The sequence below is a fragment of the Bos mutus genome, chromosome 10 (assembly GCF_027580195.1).
Source record: "Bos mutus isolate GX-2022 chromosome 10, NWIPB_WYAK_1.1, whole genome shotgun sequence".
NCBI classification, from domain to species: domain Eukaryota; kingdom Metazoa; phylum Chordata; class Mammalia; order Artiodactyla; family Bovidae; genus Bos; species Bos mutus.
The window spans coordinates 35,458,819-35,486,347 of NC_091626.1; positions in this window are offsets into that span (position 1 = coordinate 35,458,819).

Genomic DNA, 27,529 nt, shown 5'->3' on the forward strand with positions numbered 1-27,529 from the left:
TTATAGGTTGTTCTGCATCAACACACACAAAAAGCCTTTCTATCTTGTTCATAAGAACCCTCTGTCATGGACTGAATATTTGTGTCCCCTCAAAACTCATATTTTGACTTCCTAACTTCTAGCATGGCTATATTCAGAGATGGGGTCTCGAAGGAGGTAGTTAAGGTGAAATGAAGTCCTAAGGGTGGGCCCTGATCCTAATCTCCATCTTTCCATTGGACACATTGAGGAAAAGCCATTTGAGTACTGCAGGAAGGCAGCCATCCAGAAGACAGGAAGAGAGCTCCCACCAGAAACAGAACTTGCTAGTGATTTCATCATAGACTTCTAGCCTCCAGAGAAAATGGATTTTTTGTTGTTTCAGCCACCCATTGGCTGTATTCTGTTGTGGCAGCCTGAGCAAACTAAGATGCCATTCCTTGACCTTCCCTCAGGCCAGCTATTGTTCAATTACTCCATTTTGGTCAGAGCCAAGTTTCTGGAAATAGCTCCCTAGGTTCCCTGTCTCCACTTTCTCTCTTCCCACTCACTCTTCAGCTCACATTATGCAGCTTCAGTCTCTACTGCTTAGCTAAATACAACCCTGCAGAGGCTTCCTAGGACCTATATGATGAAAACCAGGATTGGGAAATTTTGTACCATTTGGTTATTCCTTCCTTTGTCCACTCTGATGCTCCTGGACTTTCTTCCACTCTTCCAGCCATGCTTTTCAGTCATCTTCCCAACTATTCTCCCTTCTTAAACCTTTCGCTGATGACCTCTGCTTTTCTTCCTCTGTATTCTGATCCCTGAGTTGAATCAATTCAACTTCAACCATAATCTACAATGTGATGACACTCAAATGTCTATTCATGGTCAAGTTCTTTTTGCTAAAGCGACACTTACCCAATGCCCTAGGCCATTTAAATACCCCTAAATTACTCAATTTGTATGCAGGTCAGGAAGCAACAGTTAGAACTGGACATGGAACAACAGACTGGTTCCAAATAGGAAAAGGAGTATGTCAAGGCTGTATATTGTCACCCTGCTTATTTAACTTATATGCAGAATACATCATGAGAAATGCTGGGCTGGATGAAGCACAAGCTGGAATCAAGATTGCCAGGAGAAATATCAATAACCTCAGATATGCAGATGACACCACCCTTATGGCAGAAAGTGAAGAGGAACTAAAAAGTCTCTTGATGAAAGTGAAAGTGGAGAGTGAAAAAGTTGGCTTAAAGCTCAACGTTCAGAAAACGAAGATCATGGCATCCGGTCCCATCACTTCTTGGGAAATAGATGGGGAAACAGTGTCAGACTTTATTTTTCTGGGCTCCAAAATCACTACAGATGGTGACTGCAGCCATGAAATTAAAAGACGCTTACTCCTTGGAAGGAAAGTTATGACTAACCTAGATAGCATATTCAATAGCAGAGACATTACTTTGCCAATAAAGGTTCGTCTAGTCAAGGCTATGGTTTTTCCTGTGGTCATGTATGGATGTGAGAGTTGGACTGTGAAGAAGGCTGAGCGCCGAAGAATTGATGCTTTTGAACTGTGGTGTTGGAGAAGACTGTTGAGAGTCCCTTGGACTGCAAGGAGATCCAACCAGTCCATTCTGAAGGAGATCAGCCCTGGGATTTCTTTGGAAGGAATGATGCTAAAGCTGCAACTCCAGTACTTTGGCCACCTCATGCGAAGAGTTGACTCCTTGGTAAAGACTCTGATGCTGGGAGGGATTAGGGGCAGGAGGAGAAGGGGACGACAGAGGATGAGATGGCTGGATGGCATCACTGACTCGATGGACATGAGTCTGGGTGAACTCCAGGAGTTGGTGATGGACAGGGAGGCCTGGTGTGCTGCGATTCATGGGGTCGCAAAGAGTCGGACACGACTGAGCGACTGAACTGAACTGAACTGAACTGAAATTACTCAAATACTTCCCCGGTGGCTCAGATGGTAAAACGTCTGCCTACAACGTGGGAGATGCGGGTTCAATTCCCTGGGTTGGGAAGATCTCCTGGAGAAGGAAATGGCAACCCACTCCAGTATTCTTGCCTGGAAAATCCCATGGACAGAGGAGCCTGTTAGGCTACAGTCCACGGTGTCGCAAAGAGTCGGACATGACTGAGTGACTTCACTTTCACTTTTCAAATTACTCAAATGTTTCCAATACTGAACTCACACTTTTTCCTTCAGATCCATTCCTCCTCTAATATTCCCTGCCTCAGTGACCATCATTCTCCTAGTCACTGGAGCCTGAAACCTGGGGTCATCCTAGATCTATTCTTTTCATTCAATATTTGCATCTATATAAATATGTGTGTATATTCACATATAAATAACAGAGAAAGAATGGAATGCCAGCCTGCATTAACAATCCACTATATTATATAATTTAACCCTATAAAGTGGATTCTGTCTTCCTTCGGCCCCGACTTACAACTGAGGGAAGAGATTTCTAGATGTTGAGTAATACAACTAGAGTTGGACATGTAGAAAATGGCAGAGTAAATTGGAAACCAGTTACATGTTATTCCAAAACTCAAACTCTTAACAACTACACATACTACCTTGCAATAACTATTGTTTCAAATATAACTATTATTCATGCCATATCTTTATCTCTACAGTTACTCATCATCCCATCTCACCTAGCTTACTGCAAGAGCTTCCTAATTATTACCCCCTAACTACACTCTGGACCACTCCCAAGCCAACTTCAACACTGCCACCAGAGCAATTCTTTAAAAACACAACTCTGATCTACTTGAGGCTCTCTGTTGCTCTTTATGGCCTGATTCTTTAGCCCACAAGGCACCTTGTGTTATGGCTACTGTCTCACCTTCAAGCGTGCTTGAGCATCCCCATTTGTTCCAGAGCAATTTGTAGTTCTTCAAATGTGCAAATTTTACAGCTCCAATCTTTTACACATTTGTTCCCCACCCTTAGATTTGTGGTAGACACTGCCTCGGACTAATCCTTCAGCCCCAGCAGGTTACCTCCCTCCCCAGAGGCCTGACAGTCAGACCCTCCTTTGCCAGCTTCCTTGTACCTGAGAGTGGTCACATGACCCACTCTGGCCAATGAGATGCAAAAGAATGTCTGCTGTGGAACTTCTAGGGAACTGACAGGTATGAACAGTGCTATCCTTCCTTCTTTTTCCCACCTTCAACAGGGATGCTATTGTTGGAGTTGTGGCAGCCATGTTGAAATCATGAGACCATAAAACATGAGGATGAAAAGCCATCACACCAAAGATGGCAGAACGGAAGAATAGAGTTAAGAGCATAAATCCTCAGCTGAAATCAATGCCAAAGGTCTCTGTGTGCTGTGCTTAATTGTTCAGTCATGTCTGACTTTGCGACCTCATAGACTGTAGCCCACCAGGCTCCTCTGTCCATGGGGATCCTCCAGGCAAGAATATTGGAGTGGGTTGCCATGCCCTCCTCCAGGGGATCTTCGCAACCCAGTGATCGAACCCAGGTCTCCTGCATTGCGGGCAGATTTTTAACCAACTGAGCCACCAGGGAAGCCCAAGAATACTGGAATGGGTAGCCTATCCCTTCTCCAGTGGATCTTCCCAACCCAGGAATCTAACTGAAATCTCCTGCATTTCAGGCGGATTCTTTACAAGCTGAGCTACCAGGGAAGTCCAAAGGCCTCTAGATTACTCTTAAAAAAAAAAAATAAATAAATAAAGGCCTCTAGATTACTCATCTAAACCACTGTTAGTTATATATACTGTTACTTTCAACAAAATGACTCTTGGCTGATACATGAGTCTAACAACTTCTATTCTTTTAAAATTCAATACAAGACCAAGGAATCTCTCCTGGGGAATATTCCTGATCCTAATTGTGGTGTTATTCCTTTGGCTCCTAAAATAACTTACGCATAATTCTATCACAGGACTTATTACACATGATATAACATTTGCTGGCCAGTTTTTCCTACAAGACTGAGCTGTTAGAAGACAAGTTCATATCTTATCTTTTATTCCCAGTGACTAGCACATTGCCTGACACATGGTAGGCCTTCAAGACCTGAAAACATTATAAGTTTTGAGTCATAAAATGCAGTTTGAATCTTTACTGGACAAAAATCATAGCTTCAAAACATAAACTATAAAAAGTCTCATAATTATTGTAGTATCATTGAAGCTGGGAAAACAAATTTTTGTGTATAAATTTGGGCAGAGAAAAGTGCCACAAGTAGAAGAAAAGCTCACAGGTAGATCACAGAACAAGGTTTGAAATTAAAACTCTTAAACAAAAATCAAGAGAATGTGTTGATAGTAGAAATTTACTTAGAAGAAATGCTAAAGGAAGTTATTTAGGCAGAAGGAATGTAATCACAGATGGAAACATGGTAATACAGGAAGGAATGCAGAGAAGTGGAAAAGGTAAACATGTGGGTAAAACATAATGAATATTGACTGTTTAAAACAAGAATAATGTTTTGTGGGATTAAAAGTATGTAGAATTAAAACATATGACAACAATAACAATAGCCCAAACAGGAAAATTGGCTTAAATGTTGTAAAGTTGTTTCATTGTCCAAGAAGTATTAGCAGTATTAATTTATAGTATAGTCTAATAAGTCAGTGAGGTGTATTTGCCATGTCTGTGGTAACCACAAAAAGAATAATTAAAGAATGTATAACTGGGCTTCCCTGGTGATCTGTGGTTGAGAATCTGCCTTGCAATGCAGGTGACATTGATTCGAGCCCTGGGAAGATCCTACATGCCACGAGGCAGTTCAGCCCATGCGCCGCCACAGCTGCTGAACCCGTGCTCTGAGCTCGTGAGCCACAACTGCTGAGCCTAAGTGCCGCAACCACTGAAGCCTGCAACCAGAGAGGCTACTGCAATGAGAAGCCCTTGTACCTTAACTAGAGAGTAGCCCCTGCTCGTCACAACTGGAGGAGGCCCAAGTACAGCAAAAGACCCAGCACAGCCAAAGGTAAACAAAAAAAAAAAAAATTTTTTTAAAAGAATGTATGATCAAGAAGCTAATAGTGGAAATGGAATAATTTTTAAAATACTACATCAACGTAAAAAGGATAGAAGAATGGAGAAAAAGGAATTTTAAAAAAGATGGGACAAATAGTAAACAAAGAAGACGGTAGATTTAAAATCAAATAGGCAGCCATGGTAGGACTCCTGTTCATCACATAGGAAAAACCAGCCTTATCTTGGAACATGTGTGTGGAGGGCAGCAAAGAGAAGATGCCTTGTGCCTTAGGATAAAGATGGAGAGAGAGATTATCAGACAAACTAACTGATTATACCTCCTGAGAACGAGTTTTTCTGAAAGTCTCCTATACCTTCACAATAAACTCTCTTTCTGAGCTAATTTCAGACAGTTCTGTTCCAACCTTCTGTTGCAAACAAATGACCCTTGACTGAGACAGCGGTCATGGTTAATAGGATCTGAGAAATAGGGTCTCATTAGACTGGCCTCTGGGGAGACAAGAACCAGTGTCTTGGTCATGAAGCTTCTATCACAAGAATGCTTTCATATTCCAGGTTTCTATAGTGATGATTCTTTTTCTTAATATTTTGGAACACCAGACAATCACTCTCTATATTATTAACCTTAATAGAAAAGTGGTCTTGCTTATATATAATCAAATACTGAATTTGTAAAGTAAAAATGTTTCATGCAAAGCAAACAAAAGAAGAATAAAGGCCTCTTGGTTGATTTTTCTACCATGACCATCTGGTTTTATAATTAATGTCTTGCCAGTGTACTAAAATATTTTCTATGTAAATCTTTTACATTCTCACTGCATTTTCAATTAAAGTCTCTGAATTAAAATTTTGTACCATGAGTCAGCAGTTAAAGCAAACATGTTTTTTCCATTTATCTTCCTTTGGGAAAACCCAGTCCCCAATGCAGAATGCCTACCATCCTTCAGTTCTTTTCATCAATCCAGATGTCCATAATTACTTCTGGAGTTTACTACAGTGGTTTGCCCTGCCATCTGACACCATCTTTCCCATGATTGCCGGTGTGGCTTCCCTTGCCTTTCACTGTTTCCTGTAAATACTCTTTCTCAGTGAAGAGCCTAACTGTGGTCTGCAGATCATAAGACCTGAAGACACCTCACGCTCATGGGTGGCTTCATATATGAACTGCCCTTTCAGATCCATGCTGGGGCAGAGAGAGTCTGTTTAGGTCCCATTTTAGAAGCGGCAGTCCTCCTCACTGAGCTGTCTTACAGAAAGCTAACATCCTAAGGAGGAGGAAAGATGAAGTTCCAAAGGTCATGTACACAAAATCATGAGGTCCATACGGGGATTACTTATGATAATGTCTTCCAATGTGTGGCCCCAAACCTACCATGACCCTCATCAACATTTGGTTGGCTTTTGACAAATGGCCAGCTAACTGCTGTAGATGCAGGTTAGGAAGGATGCTGAGCATAGTGGCATCTGGTTGTCTAACTATCTGGGCCAGCTTTTCTTGAAGGAGCCCTTTTGAAAGTTGCTCACGTTGGCCATCTGGTCACTCTGGACATTCCTTTCTGCCCGCCCCTTTCCACATGCACCCTATAACCATCTTAGTGATGACAGTGTCATGTAGACCTTCATCATAACTGTTACTAAATGCTAGACGGATAGGACCATTTGCCCCTTGTTAAAACTCTACTAAAAGTCATACTTTAGTCTCAGAGCTTTACAGACATTATCTTTAATCCTCACAACAACTTTGCAGATTGGACATCTCTAACCCTGTTTAACATTGGAGGAGGAAATAGCAACCCACTCCAGTGTTTTTGCCTGGAGAATCCCAGGAACCGGGGAGCCTGGTGGGCTGCCATCTATGGGGTCACATAGAGTCAGACACGAGTAAAGCGATGCAGCAGCAGCAGCAGCAACCCTGTCTAACAGATGAGGAGACTGGCTCAGAGCAGTTAGGTTAACTTGCTTCAAACCACATGGCTAGTTATTTTTTCTTATTGACATGGCTTTTATACATGGGAAAATTAATTTGGTTTATATGTATTTGCTCAGGATTTGAATAGAGAAGGAAAAATCCTGAAATGCCAACAGTAAATAGAAATCACTTCTTCTAAAGTAAATTCAAATAATATGGGATTGTATCATCCACTGCTTAAAATCTTCCTATTTCACACATCAGAATAATATCTAACTATTGGATTTGCCTATTTGGGACTCTGAGCTAATGTGCTATCATTTCAGGTACACATATGAAAAGAGTTTTAGGAAAAGTTTCTTATTCTCCACATACTCTAAACATGGATCCCCCTGCCAGTGATCCTAGGATAAGTTGAGCATAAATGAATCTAAACATGTGGATTAAATTTTTCTGGAATACATATGAGCATGTAAACTATGAGGTGGGGGAGAACGAGGGAAAAAGTTTATTCAATCAAAATTACTCAGGAAAAAAATGTAATTTATATAATCTGCAGTAGTTCAATAAACTCCCAAAGCCATCAAAACCAATAGCCTCTAAACAACCCAGGCCAGGCACATCAGAAGGAGACAGTGCTTGAAAAAAAATTCAGGCTGAATTCTGTAGTATATTTTGTTTCTAGAATTTTCTCTATGGAAACCAAAAATTTCTTTTAAGAAAATAAGGCCCATTGGTAGGCCCTGAGGAAAAAAAATGAGTAAGCCAGCAAAAGCTCATTCTCTTAACAGACCTAGTCAAGTATGTGTTTAATACACAAGAAATTATCATAATTACAAAAATTAACCCGTTCTCTCTTCCTGCTTTCATTGAAGCTACATGGGGAATTTTTTTCACCTTCTTCATACCTAAGGGAAGTCAGACTGTTCTACCCTTTTGTGAGTCCTTCAGTAATTTTCCTGGGATAGGATTGTATCCACCCAAGCTCTGACCACAGACCACAGACTCAGGCTTCCTACTGATGGTCTTTTCTGTTGTTTTGCTTTTAGAGATTGGTTAATTTGTGACTGTCTCTCCTTGCTTTGAAAGCTATTGCAATTGTTTCTATGGTCCCTTGGCTTCAGCTGATTGTTTATAAGTAATTTTTTCCACCTAAATTATAAGATCATTTATTCAATCAATGGATGAATAAATAATTAATAATAGTGCTATGGAAACGCACAAGGTGATGTAAGTAGAGGGTAACTGAGGGTGGGGTATAAGTGCTACTTTAGATCAGGTAGTGGGATGGCATCTCTGAGGAGGTGACATTTGAGTTGACAGACTGAATCATCCAGGAAAACAGAGCTCCAGGCCCAGGGAAGAGTGAGTGCAGAGCCTTGAGGGAACAGAGTGTTTAAAGCCATCAGAGAATGCAAAGGTCAGAAGGGTGGTCACGTAGCTAGAAAATAGAGGAAGAGTGGTGGTGAACAGGCTGGGGGATGATGGTGTAGCACAGGTCTTTGTCCAGAAAATGCAGTTTAGATCTCATTCTAAGTATAACAGGAAACCATTGAAGCATTTCCAGGAAACGAGTGATATGCTTTGGGATTTCTGAGATGTTTGTTTTGTATTATTTTGGATTTCTGTTTTTTTAAATTATTTTTAATGGAGTATAATTGATTTACAATACTGTGTTAGTTTCAGGTGTACAGCAAAGTGAATCCGTTATACATATATCCACTCTCTTTCGATTCTTTTCCCATATAGGCCGTTACAAAGTTGAGTTCCCTGTGCTATACTATAGGTCCTTCTTATCTGTTTTATATCTGGGACTTTCCAGGTGGCTCTAGTGGTAAAGAATCCGCCTCTCAATGCAGGTGACGAAAGAGACTCGGGTATACAGGAGTATGTATATGTCAATCCCAATCTCCCGATTTATCCCTCCCTCCTCTCCCTTCACCCCACCCCACCGGTAACCATAAGTTTTAAAAGACCATTTCGGCTACTGGAGAATGGACTGAAGTGGTTCAAGAGTGAAGGCACACAGATTATGCAGAGGCTGAAACAGATGTTCGGTTGGGAAAGAAACTCCTGGTCTCCCTTTCCAGGAAATGATACTAGTATTTAAGTTGACCTTGAAGATCTGCTTGCTCTAAGATCCCAGAGGCTGGAAACTGTTAACTGAAGTTTTCTTAAGCGGTAGAGAGTTGGGTGGGGGATTATCAAAGTAATTTTATTCAGGAGAGCAGCACTTGTTATTAGACCTGTCCCTACTTAATGTATTCTATGCAGTGAGTACATGATTACAGTTAATATATCTTATCAGTCCAACAATCTCATATCTTGGACATTATTAACTCCATTTTTCTCATAAAGAAGCGAAGGCTTGGAAAGTTTAAATGATATCCAAGGTCACAAAGTTAGCAATCATTGAGGATGAGACTTGAACAAATCCCTGCTTTCTCCATGGAAAGAGAGAGAGAGAAAATCAAATAACAAACTCTCAGCCAAAAAGGAAGGAAAGAAAGGAGGAAGGGAAGAGGAGGGAGGGAAGGAGGAAGGGAGGTAGGAAAGCGCCCTTACAGTAGGAAATAAAGTCCTCCTTCCTGAGAGGCAACATTTCCAGTCCAGAACCTCCTCTATGAAGGAAGTGTCTGGTGCAGGCTGAGTGGGAGAGCAAAGGCTCTTTACCTGGGACAACTCAGGGAAGGAGAATATCTTGTAGGGGACCACAGTGCCTTCCTCCCTTTGACTGCCTTTTCCATAAATTTAACCAGGAACTTTGCAAAAAACTAAACAACACACAGACAACAAAAAAATAAAAATGAATTAAGGGCTTTACTGTTACTGTTTTTTAAAGAAACACTGACCTAGTGAGAAATCTCTGCAAGGTCCAGGCCAGAGACAGGCTAGCTGGGGACACCCACTGGGATTCCCAAACACACGTGGCCTCCCCTTCCCAAGGGTCCTCGGGTATTTCATCAGCTTGCAGGGATGGGGGAAGACTGCGAGTTGCTGCCTCTCATTTGATTTGGCTCAGAATAAGCAGACCGTCTTTGAATCATCCTCCCCTCGGCTACTGCTGTTTTGCTTTGTGTACTGTTGTGTTTTTTTTTTCCCGTTCAAAATACACTAATGTCTGGAGGTGGGTTGCCCCGGGGATCCCCTGGAGGATCCCAGATACAGAACGGAGGCTGGAACTTGGATGCCCCTGAACTGGGGGCCAGTGAGCAGGCCAGGGCTGCCCCGCCAAAGCCAAGGCCAGTGGCCCTACCTTCTTCCCATCCCCACCCTGGATGGCAGAGAAAGCTGAGCCCAGCACTCCTTCCCCAGCTGGCAAAGGCAGAGGTGAAACCAGCTCTTGATCTTTAGACAGGTCTACTCTGGGTACAATGCAGTGGGGAACAGAATATATGATGTGCTAAGTCACTTGAGTTGTGTCTGACTCTTTGCAACCCCATGGAGTGTAGCCCGCCAGGCTTCTCTGTCCATGGGATTCTCCAGGCAAGAATACTGGAGTGAGGTTGCCATGCCCTTCTCCAAGAATATATGATAGACGCTATTTATTTCAATATAGATCACATATACAGCCGACCCTTAGAAACAAGGGTTTGAACTGAGAAGACAGAGGTTTGCCTCTCCATGGACTTTTTTCCAGTAAATACCTACTATAGTACTGTAAGATTCATGGTGGGTTGAATTGGTAAATGTGGAACCATGGATATGGAGGGTAAAGTTATAGGCAGATTTTCCACTGCATAGAGATGGTCAGGGCCCCTAACCCCTACTTTCAAGGATCAGCTGTATAATATATAGCATGCTTTATCTCACTTAAGCCTCCCGGAAACTTAACCTGAAGCTCAAAAGGGTTAAGTAACCTGCTTAAGCTCACATAGCTAGTAAGTGGAATGCTGACGTTCAAACTCAGATCTTGACTCCAAAAGCCTTGCTCTTAATTTGGATTTGTGCACTGATCCAGCAAATTTATCAGGCACTTACTATGTGCCAGGAAAGGACAAAAACCATGGGAGGTGCCAAGACCCTGAAAAGAGAGTGTTCCTCTGCCACCACACACACATTTCATGTGGAATTTGATTGTTGTTTTTTTTTTAGATTTCAACATTTATAAGTCTGCTGAAATTAAGATAAGCGTATTTGACTTTTAATTTCAGTTTTTCTGATTGAAAAGTTCTGATTAAGTTCAGTGAGGCTGAACTTTCCTCGCTTGTGTGTGCATGCATTCAGGCACATGGCTTGGGTAAGACAGGCCCAGATGTGACCATGAAGACAGCAGCAGCCGCCTTCTCTTCCAGAAGCTGGGACCCCGAACAGAGGCCAACAGTCCACTAGTAAGACACAGCATTCCAAAGCGAAGCCTGAGGCCTCACTTCAGGTTGCCCCCCACCCCCAACCCCTAGCCCCCGGATCTGCCCTCCTAATAACATGCACACCACACCACCCCACCCCCACCCAGCACTGTCAGACCCCAGAGAAAATTGGGAGGCCAGAGAGCAGGGCTGGCCGAGCAGAGCTCCCTGGGTCATTAGGCTCCCTGGGGTCATTAGGCCTGAGTTGCCCACAGGTGCTACACAGGTGGTCTCAACCCCAAGCGATGACCTCGGAAAAGCCATGGGACCACTCAGCTGCAACCAATCCTCCAAACTGCCTGCCTTCTTGAAGTAGTCCAGATTTCACTTATTAAACATATTAGTCCGAAGTTAACAATTTGTGGTAGTTTCACTATATGGCTGGAAGAATGTAAGGAAAAAGCATTTGTTCTGATGGAAAGGCTTAACCCTGATGGACTCAGTAGCCTTCGTATCCTGCCTTTGAAATAACTGGAAATGGAGGGACTGTTCACAGAAGTGGAGAGTCAGAGAGTAAATCTAACTGGAGTCAAAGAAACACAAACAAAACCCATCCCCTGCTTGGCCCCAACCTGCCATGTGACTCTGAGGACATAGTTTACTGCAGTGACAGCATTTTAAACAGCTGCCCAGAGGAGTTTTAAATAGACTTGATGTAATTCAATGATTTATAGAGCATGGGTTACCAAAATATTAAAGTTCTGAAATGCCCCCAAACCAAGACTGTGGCCTCAGCGTTCCCCACTCTGAACCAAATAATTCTCTGCTTTGGAGTATGGTCTGAGTAGCTCTTTCAGAAAACTGTGGCTGCTTTGAATGAGGGGCCAGAAAAAGATAAACAGTCTCAGATGAATAGATACTTACATTTATTTACACTCAGCTCATCCCAGGATCACTGGCAGGGAGATACATGTTCCAAGTATGTGAAGAATAAGAAACTTTTCCAAAACATTTCTGTGTGAGTGTGCGTGTGGGTATGTGTGCCTGAAATCCTGGCACACTAGCTCACAGTCCTAAATAGTCAACTGTAGTAGTTAGGGTATTTTTTCCTCCATATGAAAAAATACTCTGCCTGTCTTCAACAGCTCAGTCCACAGAAGGGACCAATCTCCAGGAAACAAGCCAGGCAATTTATTCTTTAACTGCACATCAAATCTAAATATTCAAGCAAATTGCAGGGGAATAGTCAAAGAAATAAATCTGGTTAATGAAATGCCCCCAGACCTCTGTATTATAAAATAAGCCACAATTCTGTAAACATTTTATGGCCTTAATCAATATCGCCCTTAAATGCAATGGTCTAAAAATGCACACAAGTTTAGAATTGGAGATCTTTTCCAATCTTCCATTACATTTTTTATTACCTTGGAGCAACCCCACTTTTCCTAATCCTTGTACCTCTCTCGGCCTCAGAGAGAATACCCTGAACCAAGGGCAGGTCTCAGATACTTCTGACAGTTTTGTTTATGTCAAAAATAATGAAAGATGACAGGCTATCGCATTTAGACTTGTAACATGATCATTTGCTTTAGGACTCCCTGCTAAGATTAATTTGGAGACAGGGAAGAAGGAGGAGAATGAGAAGGAGGAAGTGAGGGGAGGGAGGAGGACGCTCCCCGAAAAAGCAAGGGATAGGGATGGGCCACCTGGTAGGTGCTTTTTTTCTCAGCTCAAGGGGCAGGAGAAAATTGAGCAAATCTCTGTATGTGGGTTTTTACTTAATGTCTCTTATGTTCTCAATGCTTATTTTGTAGGAGAGCATTACACTGAGAAACAATAGCAACCATCAGTGATAATGCCTCGGGTGTGGAAGGAACTGGTGAGCAAGACCATTGTCTCCGGGGTGCTCATCGCCACCACTATCACCAAGCCTACCATCGTCACTGCCATCACCAGCACCACACCACTACCTCTATCATCATTACCACCCCTTCCACTCTCACCACCACCCCGCCAGTAAGGAAGCATAGTTTCTTTTGGGTAAACTTGTATACCCCTCAAACAGTTACTTGCCCTCTTCCTTTCAATCCAAACTAATTAAACTACAGACTTCAACTTTTCTGTTTTGCAAGGATCCCTTCTCATCCTCAAGTGAAAGCCCTGACCTACCAAATGGGAAAAATGAACCTCAAGGAGATAGCTTCTTTTGTGAAATATGACTCAGACGTGGGGTTGATAGTTGAAAGAAGCCAAAATAACGCAGTAAGCAAGGACCTTCTCTCCCAGATGGATGTGGAGAACAAGATTTTCTGCTAACACACCTGGATACAGAGACAAAACACTTAAAACTTTAAGCCTCGCATAGAAATTAGCATGCAAAGACTTCTTTTGAAAGAGATACAAAGGCAACGGATCAAGAATCCAAGAAAGGAGGTTTCATATCAAAGGCTGATGCCCAGCAACTGGCTTCCTGAGATACTGGATTGAAAGGTGTTTTGTTTGTTTGTTTTTTAGGTTCAACAAGAGAAAGGAATTCAAGCATCACATACATGTAGCGCTTAGCTGTTAACTGTATGGCCCTGGCGGTGGAAGGAGGGGAGGGCAGCCAGAAGAAAATGGAGACCTTCCTCTAGTACTTATTTACTACCTCCATTCCTCACCACACCCCTTTCCAGACAGCCCGTGAGTCTGATAATTCCACATTTACATGTGATCACATCCTAATGCACCACTCTCACAGGCTTGGTACCAGGAAATCCACTGGTTCATATTCCCAAACCATACAAAGCCGGAAGTGACCTGAATAGAGGTCTTCAACACCACCAGGACGCGCCCTGCTTGTCTTCGCTGGCATCTGCTTTGCTCTCCCAAAACCACTTTCCCCACACCACTGGCTATGAGTACTGAAAGCATTAGCATCACGCTAACGGAGCAGAGGGGAAAGACTCTTCCTCTTTCCCCACACCATTAGTTTGGAAAAAAAAAAGTCCTAGGGGAAGGACTCAAATTGCCTCAGCTTGAATCATGGGCACATTTCTGCATCAATCACTGGGTGCAGAGGTGGGCCTCAGTGACTGGCCCAGCTCATGGCAGATGCCCACCCTCAACCCATGATTATGGTCAGATAAGTGAAATCCCATAAGAACAAAGTTGCTCTTATTCAAGCCCTATGGTTGTTGGGTCAAAGGGAGGTGGAGGGGAGGAGAGGTTGGTCCCCCCAAAGAAGAATAAGTAGAACAGGTATAGCTGCTGGGGCAGATGGTATAAGTAACATGGCCACTTCAATGGGGCCTATTACGGAAGTGATTTGAAAAATCCATAGAGTGATATAACTCAAATATGCAAATATTTTATTATAAAAATATTAATATAGTAATACATTAATTAATATATTATGAAAAATATTTTCAGCCCTGAAGACCATGCCAGTTCCAGAGACAGTGTAACAGAGATGTTGATGAGCACTAGTATGAAAGTACAAAAGAATCAAATAGTGAGGGAAGGAAGATGCTTAAAATACAGATTCCTGGTCCCATCCCCAGAGATTCTATTCCCTTTGGTGCCCAGGAATTTACATTTTTCAAAGCCCCTTCCCAAGAGTAATTTGGACAGATCGGGTTCACAGAGCAGACTTTGTGAAACACTGGTCCAGCATTTTATTTGACATCAAAATCCAAGGTGAGACTCATGGCCAGGTTCTAAGGAGAGTGGGAGTGGGCACAGCAAGAAAATTTCATCTGTTTCCAGCTGTCCAGGTCTTTTTCTACTGTTTTCAGTTGTGGGTTGAAATAAACTACCCTCTCTTTCCCAATACCTCAGTTCTAAAGTCTTTTCATCAGAGTCTCAAAAGCCCCATGCCTCCAGCTTCCAGCTAACTCTACTGCCCCTTGCTTTCTCCTGAGAGTGGATACTAAGGCACTCCACCCAATTTTCCTTCAGGGCTAAGGTCTCATCCCCCACCCTTTCCCATCCCTACATCCCACCCAGATGCTGAGGGTATAGCCGGTGAAGGCTGTCAGCTGAGTCCCTTTCCAAGACCTACCCTTAGATTATAGCTTGTCTAAAGTCACATCCCTGGCAGCAACCTGCACTCAGTGACAGATTCATGGAGGATATAAAGACATCCCCTCCTCTGAGAAGGGCGAGTCTGAAGGGCTATTTTAGCTTTCTATGGGATTAGCTGAGTCTCAGTGGTAACTACACTCATCATTACAGTCTAAGCCTCCATCTGCTCAGTCCTGCTCCTTCTACCGCCCTCCACTCCACCCCTTAATGTTGACCCTCAGTGAAGTGAAAGTCGTTCAGTCGTGTCTGACTCTTTGCCACCCATGGACTATACAGTCCATGGAATTCTCCAGGCCAGAATATTGGAGTGGGTAGCCTTTCCCTTCTCCAGGGGATCTTCCCAACCCAGGGATCGAAACCAGATCTCCCACATCGCAGGCGGATCCTTTACCAGCAGAGCCGCAAGAGAAGTCCAGACCCTCGGAACTCTCTGCAAAGTCCAAACTTCCTCCAAGCAATGTCCATCTCAGGGTCTCTTTCCCTGGGAACCTGAACTAGAACACCCTCCAACCCAAGCCCCCCATCCTCCAAAACACTGCGCTTCTTCCTCTTATTAAACCCATTCCTGTTTTCAAGCAACAAGCAAGTTTAGCCACAAAGATGATGGGTTAATCTAGGAAGCTACAGGTAACAAATGTGCAGTTCAGAAAAGCTACCTAGAGAGAGAGAGAGACTTCAGGGAAGATGTACAGGTAAGAAAAAGGTGATCCAAGCCAGTCAAATCACCTCAAAGTTTAGGTCCTATCCAAGTGGGAGTGGCCACTCTCCTAGGAGACCACAGGAGGCAGTGCAGGCCAGGGGTGACTGAGTGAGTGAGTGAATGAGTGAAGTGATTTGAGTGAGTGTGTGAGTGCATGTGTGTGTGTGTGTGTGTGTGTGTAAAGGCAGGGAGCTTGTTCTTTCCTGGAAAGGACAGGGAGAGAACGGGCCTTGGGGAACTGAGGACAGGCCAAGAACAAACTAACTCAGCTCTGAGAAGAAAGGCGATGTACAGATGGGACATTAGCAAGGATTCTGGAGCCCCAGGGTTCAGCGCTGACTCTGGCAATTCTAGCAGTGTGCAAGGACCCACAATTTTTACCTGTGAAATGGGAATAATAATGCCTGCCCAGTGTCTCTCTCCCGGAAATCTTGTGACAAGTGAGAGAATGCACGCAGCCCTCATGGAGCAGCTCTTCTGCACCTGGCCCTACAGGCTCCCTGACCCCAAACCCCACAGTCTCTTCCTGTCCCTCCCCCAAAACTTTGGAGAGCAAGGACCCAGTACTTTCCAAGGTGCTTTCTTCAAAACAGTTGCACCATTTATTGAGCACTTAGGAGCACACCTCCTGCTAAAAGTTTCCATGACAGGGCAGAGTGCCCCAGTCCTGGCAAGTGTTTTCTCCATTTTCTAGAGAAAGTGAGAATCAGAAAGTTTATCAATTTCCCCAGAGTCACATATCTAGTAAGAGAGGGAATCAGGGTCCGAGCCAGCTCTGGCTGCGACTAGAACTCTCTGCCCCCAGGAAAACCTGTCTGAAAACAAAAGAATGATCCAGGTGTCCCCTCAAATTTCCCCTTGAGCTGTACTGTGCTTAGTCGTTCAGTGATGCCCGACTCTTTGGGATCCCGTGAACTGTAGCCTGCCAGGCTCCTCTGTCCTTGGGATTCTCAGGCGAGAATACTAGAGTGAGTTGCCATGTCCTTCTCCAGAGGATCTTCCCAACCCAGGAATTGAACCCAAGTCTCTTGCATTGCAGGCAGAATCTTTACTGTCTGAGCCACCAGGAAAGCCCACATTTTCCCTTAACTATGGCATTTTAGGATAAAACTTCTTAGTAGCTAACGGAGTTGGAGAAAGGGTTAAAAATGCAGGCTCCTGTCCAAAAGGCACTGTAACTTTCTCCTTTTGTTGCATTCCAAACACACATGTACTTCCCGCCTGCTGCAGGGCTTGTAACATCCTTGCAGAGGCTGTGGCTTACAACCTATCAGCACCTTCAAGATCAGCCTGGAGAGCAAGAAAAATATTATGTGAGAGGTTTTTCTCTCCTAAAGCCAGTCTTAGGGAACCAGCCATTTTCTGAGGAAAAGCAAGATTGTTGAAGGCCAATACACAGTGGGTTTATTTTAGCCCTATGTGATGCAATAATAATAATAATATATTTTTTAAAAAGTGTTGCTTAAGAAAAGGCTGAGAATTGGGACTTGGTTGGCTTGGGTTTAGGAGCTGGTATGCAGCAAAACAGCCAGATGTAGTTCTTTGGGGGGAAAGAAATCTTAAAAGGAAAAATAAAAAAGAAACCTCCCTAGGTTTAGGAAAGGGCAATAAAGCATATGAAGGTGTGTGGTACCATGCCAAAAGCAAAAGAATATTTCACTAAAACCACAACCCCAGTCACATGTTATTACTTATGCTATGGTTGACAATGACTGGCACAGGGCATGAAATAATAATGTCTGGTGGATTTGGCATCGCTCTATGTTAACAGGAAACTGTGTTCTTTTGATTCTGTTGATTGGTTTCCTGCTGAAGGCCATCCATGACAGAGCAGGGAGTATACAAGACTATTGTCTAATTTCCATTTTTCCCAGTGCCTCTTGCTTCTGGCAGGGGAAGCTGGCAGCCTTCATTTGACATGATCAGGGCCCAGTCTTGCAATAATGCATGCGAGACTGGTTGTAAATGTTGCATTTAGCAGATTGGTTAGGGAAGGAAGAAATCACTGAAACGCAGAAGCGTACACATGTTCAAACAAGCACAGATGAAGCACCATTTGTTCTGTGGCAAATGCACAGACTCCATTCATTCCCTGCCATCAACATCAAGGGGCCATGTCACAATGTAGCCGAAGGACTGCCTCCCATGGAGACCTGGCACTGTTTCAAAGGGTTAGACCATCATGAGGGAGGAGAAGGAGAATAGGTGGGGTTTGGCTGCGCCTGGCTCTCCTTCCTCCATGATTTCTAAGCCAGATGATCTGAGAAGTCGTGAAACCTTGGTCGAGAGTAGCATGGCTGGGCCTAAGCCTGAGAAAACGTTCGTTGATTAGTCAGCAGCCTCTGCCAGGCCACGTCCATGTACATTCTTGGTGTGTGTAGTAACATCATGGATAGAATTTTATATTTGTTGGATATAGTGCATATTTTTTCATTGATTTGATTTCAGGGTGGTATTGGGAGCAATTTTTGCTTTGGCCTTCTATTATTTTAATAGCATGTTGGTAATAAAGTAATTCTCTTTAAAATGATGAAAGCGGGGAATTCATGTTAATAATGGGCATTGGCTGGACCCTGGGAAGGCAACACAGCTAAGTGCCAGGATATCTTCATCCCAAGCATCCCGCTCTGCCCCTCCTCAACCACCCACCCACCAGCGGGGATAGGAATTCTCTCATCTTTGATCAGAGACAAGATGAGCTTCAGAGTCTCACCCCGAATGTCTCGTAACTCTGGTCACTGACCTGGCCCAGTAACACACCCGACACTCCATCTCCTCTTTCAAGCCATAGTAATGGTAACAACAACAGTTTAAGAATTTATTTCATTTTCAGGTAAGAAATTGCAGGTCACACAACATACACAAGAGCTAAGTTACAGGAATGGACTCAATCACAGATTCAGCTGGGGGTAGCTTAACTCATGTCTTTGGACCACCCGCAGCTAACAGCCTTCTTAGTCCCTGATCTGTAAAACCCAAATCCTTTTTGCCAAAGCTGTAAGTACAACATCTCCACTTCCCTGCGTGCATACCAGCACATCAGGCATACACACATGGGCACCCCACCTTCCCAGGCTGAGTTCTAGGTCAAAACCACACCCTCGGCAACCATCCAAGTTCTGATCTGGTCACTCCCTTGACTGACCTTGATGGGTGGCCTGGGGACACTAGGTGTGGCTAGAGCCAGATGGACAGAAAGAGGAGCCAAGACCCCACCAAAAGGATGAAGCTTCCTGGGAGTGTACAGGGCAGGAGGGAGAAGCGAGCCAGCCCTCTCCAGGTTACTCTTGTGGGCGAGGGTGCCAAGGGAGGGAAGAACTTTGAGGAGACACCCACCTGGAGGACAGTGATTAAGAAGCAAGTTGCTGGGGAGAAGTAGCTGGCGCTGCACCTTCATTGCAACTGGAAATCGAGAACCAGCGCCAGAGCTTGTCCCAGCTCCCTTTGTCTTAGCATCACTCACTCTCACCCCTCTTCCTAAAGCCTCAGTCAGCCTTTAGCTGAAACCTTCATGCGGCTGTGCCTCTCCTTCCATGTTTGTTTTCCTCTCCCCTCCCCGCCACCTGTCTTCTCTCTCTCCTTATTGTCATATTCTGCTTTCCTGTCTTGCATAAAGACTTGGCTGCAAGCTGCCTGTCCAGGATGGATAGGTGTGCAGTGGTCCCTGGAGGTCAGTTGGGAGGATGCACCCAGAGGGTGGGACAGAAGATAAGGTCCAGGGGGCAGCCAGGTGGCCAGGGATGTGGGGAGGGAGTGGGCATGTCAGTCCTGGATTTAGAGAACAGGGCACGGTGAGGCAAAACTGGCCTCGCCCTCAGCAGGCGGGCAGTCAGGCAGTGCTCTTCCTCCAGGGCCTCCTGGCCCAGCCTCTGAAAGCCAGCATCACTCAGGTCGCAGGAAGCATCTTAATCCTTCTGTCTGACTTCTTCAAGGTTCAGTGAGATGCTAGGCTCCTGGCCACTCACTGCAGCCCCTACCTTTGGTTTATTTCTGTCTTTCCCAGTACCCACGCTCTTCACAAGTGTGCCTGTTTCATTCATGATGGAGAACCTCGCCCTGCGTCTCCCCGTGTTCAGTTCTCCATCCATGCAGCCTGTGGGGCTGCCTGCCTCTCCAGGGCCAGGTAGTGGCACGTCTGGATGGGAGTCCAGATCGCTGGCCCCTGGTCCTTAGCTCTTTCTGCTTCTTAGCACCGTCTGCCCACACTGCTGCCTGGTGGCTGCAAATGGTCATTTTGTAGGAAATGGCCTTGGAACCATTCTTCTAGGTCAAGCAGAAGTGAAGCTAATCTAGTGCAAAGTGTTTTCGGTTTGTTTGGTTTGGTTTTTCTGTTGGTTTGGAATCCTACTGGACTTGGGATATGGCTTTTCCTACCTCCAGATATACAATGAGATTTACATTAGGAAGGCTCTTAACCTCAGGTGAGGCTTCAAACTCACATAATAGGAGGATCCAGGACTTCAATGGGGCTCCTTTATTTTCCTTTCCCAGGCAGCTCCACACCCCTGCTGGTTCTTCTAGAGATGGGATCCCATGTATGGAGTCAGGCATCTATAAGAGCCTGGACTCCAGACAAACTTGGAAGAGCTGAAGCAGAGTGCCCTTGACGGGACCCTTCACTCCCCCTCCCCTCAGGCAAAGTACACAGACTTGCAACATCCTGCAGGGACATTCTGAATGCATTTCTGTTAATTAGTCAAAATGGCTGGACCGAAAGATGCTTTTTTATTCACTCTGTAGTCTTTCTCTTCTACTGGGATCAACCCTACCAGGCAGGACTTTGTGTTGTCTGGTTGCCTAGAATAGAATCTGGAACATGGAAAGCACTCAGTAAGTACCTGCAAAATAAAGGTGTGAACAATGGCTCCACTCCTAGGTTCTAAATTTCTGTAACCGCGCTAAGAGGCCCGAGGCCAGAGTCCATCTGTGCCGCCCATATCCCTTCAACACCAGAGAGAGAGCCCAGGTCTACCTGTCCCATTGGAGCTAGATGATTCTTGCCTCCTCAGTGTCCTTCCTTTTCTGCCTTGTTCGCCTTGCCATTCTTACATGTCTTGAAACTATCCTACCAATAACTCAAGTGATCCTGTTTCCGCTGATGTTTCCAAACTACCAGCCATCGTGCCATTTTCCCTTCAGTTTGTATCTGGTGAAAAAAAAAAAAAAATTCCTCCCAGAAATGTGACTCAGAGGTAATCAACGTAAATGTCATCCGAGGCCAGAGGGAATATCTCAGCCATGAGTCACATCCCCTCTGTTGAGAACCTGGGTTTCAGTCAAGGCAGAAAGTTTGAAAATCCAGCCCCAGAAACATCCTGTTCCTCCCCAGTCCCATGCCCACTGGCTGCAGGAATCTCGCCCTGTCACTCCTCACTGATGCCTTGACCACATCAGGTGGTGCCTCAGGCTGCCCTCCCTTCCCCGCAAGCATTAGTGGCTTCCCGGCAGGAACCAGCTGCATCTCCTCTCCAAGGACAGGGAGGCATAGCCCACCATGGGCTCAGGGCCAGGGCACCTCCAACCTCCCACTCCAGCTGGAAACAGGACATGAAAGGCACAGGTCGGGAAGGACCCATGGCCACCGAGTTCAAAGGGCACATTCACAAAGTTAAAAATAATAAAAATGTTCCAGCATTTAGATTGCTCTGGTTTCCTTATTCTTTCTCTTTTCCTCTTAAACTTATCGACTGGTCCCAATGCATGAACTTAAAACAAGACACAAGGAAGGAAAGAAGGGAAGGAAGGAAGGGAATATATATAAAGGTCATCAGACCACGCAGGAAGGTGACACCCAGGCACTCGCTGTGGAAATAGAAGGGAACCAAGTCTGTATTCAAACTTGAAAGGCAGTGACAAGGTGAGAAATTGTTTTCCAGGTCACAGAAAGGTCACTGACAAGTTTCCAGGTCTCCGCTAAGGAGGAAAACGATTGAGGCTTGACTAAGACTGTGGATAACCTTGAACGGGAGAAGCAGACAGCACAGGGTCAAGTGCACAGGCTGGGAGCCAGGCAGTTCCTGGTTTCAAATTGTAAGAAGCAAACGAAAGAAACCATGTAAAAAGAATGATCCTGGCACATAATCGGCCTTCCACATGGAACTGTGGAATGAATGAATGAACATGTGAATGCTTCTCCAGTGCCTGAGGCACAGGCAGCTAGCCGATCACACAAAAGTAGCAGGAGCCATATCCCCTGAGCTCTTTGCTGAAAACTTTTGGGATCCCTTTCTGTTACTGAGCTGGGGTTTAACTGACAGTAGTCAGGACACCAGAGGGCCAGGAGGAAGAGGAGACTCAGATACACCCAGAGCATCTCCTCCTGCAATCCTGGTGATGGCTACACCACAACAGCCCAGACAACAGTGAAAAGTCACTATCTCCAGAAAGGTCCATGTCTAAAGGGGTGCAAACCAAACCCCTCTGAAGATCCCAAGAGTTCTTAGTTCTGCCTGGGGACTTTCTTGGTTAGCCCTAGCAGGTCCTAGAAGCTATCTCCTTTATCCTGTGTCTGCATCACTGCTCACTACAGGCAGAACCTCCGACTTTACAGGCAAATCTTGAAATTCAGGGTACCTTCTATCTGAAGTTGGTTAATTTACAAGTCAAAATGTGGCAGAAATTTTCCCAGAGCTGGGAGAGAATTTGAACATTATCCAGGCTACCCTGCATTAGCCAGGTCTCTGCATTACTCGAAAAACCCATCTCAAACTACTTTAAGCCAAAGAAGAAAATTTCCTGGCTCACAAAACCAAACTTCCAGAAGACAGGAGTAAAATTGGCTTTAGGAACTGCTAGGACCAGGAACTGAAAACCTGGTCAGAACTCGTATCTAAACTTCTGGCAGTTCCAGGCTCATATCCAAGCTTTGAGATGTTCCAGCTTCAGTTTTTCCATCTGTATAACTGGAATATTAACGTTCCTGTCTACTTCACAGCATTATTATAGAGATCAAGTGAGAAAATACATGAACAGAGGTACGATGTATAGTCTGGGATAAACACTTGTTTTGAAAACGCAAATTTACTCCAGTTAGGTGAGTATATTATGGAACAATTTGTGCATACCGTAGATTTCTCATGGATAATTTTTGTCTGTGAGAATGTTAACTGCACCCAGGTGGACTGAGTCTTGTAGGACAGGACGCACCCAGGCACACACTTCACACATCTACCCTCTACCTTGAAGCTGTGTTGTCCTACACACCCTACATACCCTAACCAAGTGTGTTGTCCTCCAAGGCTGTGTTTCACTATTCTTTCACACTTGTTAGTAGTTGAAAAGAAACAACACACTTTCACACTTTTCTGTAGTTGAAAAGAAACAACAACTCATTCAGCATTTGAAACATGTCTGAGCATCCTGGTTCAAAAACACCAAACAGGTCATGAGAAAGAAAAGCTTTGTGTACTAAGGAAAAGCGTTATGTGAAAACAGCATTTTGAAAGACTCATGAGAACACCTGACATTTTCCAAGCAACAAGCATAAAAGAATCCACAATCCCATGATGAGAAAAGAAACATCTATAGACGGAACTCTAAGTGCTAAAAAGTTGGTAAGAATAAGACCTAAATTTGGAAGAGATGGAAAAGATGAGCATTGTTGAGACTGAAAACCAAAGAGTGAAAGATGGCGGATGACCTTTCTCACAAAAAGAACACACTATCTGTATACAAAGACCTTCATGAAAAACGCTATATTCTGAAGTGGCACTTTCTAGTACTGTAAGTAGCTAGGTGGGTACTTTCAAATATTGCTACAATTTTCAAAGCTTTCAGCTGTTAGACAAAGCCCCAAGAGCAGATGAGAAAGCCATGAGAGAATTTCCAGCAGGGATTCAGAAGTTAACTGAAAAAGATCATCAGTTCAGTTCAGTCGCTCAGTCGTGTCCGATTCTTTGTGACCCCGTGAATCGCAGCACGCCAGGCCTCCCTGTCCATCACCAACTCCTGGAGTTCACTCATACTCACGTCCATTGAGTTGGTGACGGCATCCAGCCATCTCATCCTCTGTCATCCCCTTCTCCTCCTGCCCCCAATCCCTCCCAGCATCAGAGTCTTTTCCAATGAGTCAACTCTTCGAATGAGGTGGCCAAAGTATTGGAGTTTCAGCTTTAGCATCAGTCCTTCCAGGACCCAGGACTGATCTCCTTTAGAATGGACTGGTTGGATCTCCTTGCAGTCCAAGGGACTCTCAAGAGTCTTCTCCACACTACAGTTCAAAAGCATCAATTCTTTGGCACTCATACATGGATTTAAATTTTCAATTTCGGTGAAGATGGTATCTATTATACCATAATATAAATGCATAATTCAAAAGGCCTATATTTCAAAGTCAGAAAAATAAGCTCCAGGATTTCAAGACTGAAAATTTTGATAACCTTCCTTCTATCACTTCATAATAACTCACAAGCTGCAAAGCCCACTTCCACAAGCAAATTTCTGGTTTTTTTTCAAGATAAGGTACCATATTTATTGTGGTATTTACATATTTCTTAATTATTTAACATGAGACTGTGCCATCATTTTTATTAGATTCCTATCTTTTTTAATGTCACTAACAAAGCTTTTAGGTATTGTACCTTTGATCCATTTTCAATAAACCCTATAGTTTTTATTGTGCAATTTTGCATAGTGAGGTGAGTTTTAGGCATGCACGTGTTGAGCCATAGCAACACTGACTGTACTGTAATTAAATATATAAATGTACTAGGATGTTACTATCTGGATCTTTTCATTCCCACTCAACTATGGTTTGGCCACTACAGGCTACAGGTGTGAACTCCTAAATTAAACTTGTCTCTCCTATCTGGGCCCCGGACCAGAGCCTCCCAAGATCTACTTCATTCCTTGAGGTCCTCAGGGCTGAATCAAACATCTTGAAAACCCTACACTGCACAGCACCTTTTGGAAGGACTGCCCAGAAACCCCATTCATCCTTCGGCAGCATGTTATTTCATCTCCGACTCCATCAATCTTATTCTTTTTCTCTGAAGCTACCTGCCAGAAGCCTTGTATATCTGTGCAGTTCCTATTGTTTGCTTTCTATTGAACAAGCACCTCTTCGCTTTCTCCACTGTTAAGCAGTGCTGGCTGAGTCGACAGGGCTGAATGGAAGTTGGTGCCCCTTCCTGAGTAATGAAGGAAGCAGCCCTGGAAAGCCAGTATTGTGCTTACGGGACCCAGACACACATTTTCAGGAGCCTGGGTTGTGGGCTGAGCATCCTCCAGACTTTCCATGGCCTGTTTGGAAAGTCTTGGCTCTTCTGCAAGACTCGGCAGACCTGTCCGTGCAAAAAACACCTGGGACCAGCCCTGCAGGAGGTGAGGAGAACAGGCTGGAAATCAGACCCACGGCCACCTAGCAAACCACATTTCAACCACTGCCATTTGTGAAACGCTTTTCCTGGGGAATTTTATTATTCTTTCCTGACTACCTAACACATGTCAGAGTTTGGAGAGTTAAGGAAATCCCCCACTGTGTAAGCTTTATTTTACTTTAAAAAGTGAGTTTCTAGCCCTTCCTGTTTCTAAACTCCAGTAGCTTTGTCTACATAAGAACACCACTGTGCAGCTCAGCTAAGACAACCCCAGAATGAAAGGTGTAAATTATGTCACTCCAAAGAGGCAGTGACTTTAAAACTCTTTCAGTACGAAAGGTGGCGATCAATAGAATTCTTCTCAAGTTCGACTTTGTTTAACCCTTTAGTTCAGCTGAATTGTGTGTGGTTTAGGAGTGGGGTTTTCAAGGGGATAACATTGAACTTGACTAGCAATTAGGAGAACTGCTTTCTTTTATTTTGTAAATAGAGGAACGCTTTTTAAAAATTGCAGTATAATTGATTTACAATATGTTCATTACTGCTGTTTAGCAACATGATTCAGTTATACATGTATATACATTCTTTATATATATGTTTTTTCCATTATGGTTTATCATAGGATACTGAATATGAACTATATATTCAGAGAACTGAATATGTAGTTCTCTGTGCTCTACAGAAGGACCTTGTTTATCCAGGAGAATTGCTTTTGATTCTGTATTCATCTCCTGACCTCTTTGCATGTAGATACTTCAGCTCTAAATCACAGACCACAATAACATAATACCAAACTGTATTTACCGCCAAAGTGAAAAAGGTACTGTTTACAACCTGAAGGAAGGATGCATGCTGGGAAAGGTGTTTGTGTGGAAACATTTGAATTAGAAGTGCAGCTACATCAAAGGTCAGGGATTGGCCTCAGAACATTCCTGCTTGGAAAGATGGTAGAGTCTGTGGTGCCAGGCTGCCTGGGTTTGATTCTTGGCTCTGCCATCAATGAGTCACCTGACCTTCAGGAAGTCACCTTCTGTTCTTTTTTGCCTTAACTGTAATATAAGCATCATAGTGACACCTGACTGCCAAGCCATTATAAACATTCAATGGAGAGTTCAGGAAAACACCAGGTACATAGTAAGCACTCAATAAATATTTGCTATTTTTGAACATCTCAAACAACCTTGTGAACAGTCTAGAATAATACGTAGTTTTATTCAAACATAGGTACTGTGGTTATTTGTCTAAAATGTGTTATTCTAATAATAATACCTTTCTCATAAAGTTATAGTAAAAATAAGGAATTAACACATGTAAGGTACCCGATACATAGTGGGCACTCAATAAATATTACATGTTTTGAACATCTCAAACTGTATCAACTAGCTCTAGGATAATATTTGAAGGAGATTCAAAAATATTTATTCTTCAGATTTTATGAAAGGTACAGCCCTTAGTCCTTTCTTTCTATTGGGTCCAAATGCAGGTTTTGCTTCTGATAAATGCTTATTTTCAACCCTGAGTTCATGAGGTCATACTTGAAGTAATCATAGTCAAATGTTGGTTGTTTACATTGAAAGAGAAGCAGAAACACACAGAGAGCAGAAATCTATAGAAAATACACCGATTCCCCCAAGAATTTGCTGGGCCCCGCCCTCTCCTGCAGGGAGCCTGTTCGCCCAACCATGGGCAGTGGACCCCTGGAGCCTACTCCTCCCAACCTGCCAGAGCTGGTTTTGCACATTTTTTCCCAACTCCTCTTCAAGGGCCTTCTGCTTCAAGATGGGAGCCTAAAATTAGTGAGGGTGTTTACACCATGAAAATTGGCCAATGCAACAAACTTGAGATTCCTTTTCTGGACAGCCATTTGAAAAACATTTACTAGCCCATGCTGCGTGGTGGTGCCAGAAACTTTGTCCCCTCTTGTCTGAATGCTCGTTCCAGAGATCTTCTGCAGGCTATGGACCATCTGCCACCCCTGCTGCTGGCTCCACTGTGGGAGTGTCATAACCATCTGGCCCCTCTGCAGAGCTGTGGTCCTCTTGATGGGCGGCCTGCCTCTTCCCTGGGGAGAGAAGGAGGCAGGAGGACTCCCTCCCTCTTGCCACTTTACCCCCTCAGTCACCACAATATGAACACACAGGCTGCAAACCACAGGCAAAATTTCTTTACTAATAGGTTAATGCACATTGAGAAAGAAATTATAGTGTAAGAGGGACAAAGTCTGAAGTTGAAGTCAATTTGGACTTTATGGGTTCAGAGCCCATCCCCAGGGAGGAAACTTCATCCCTTT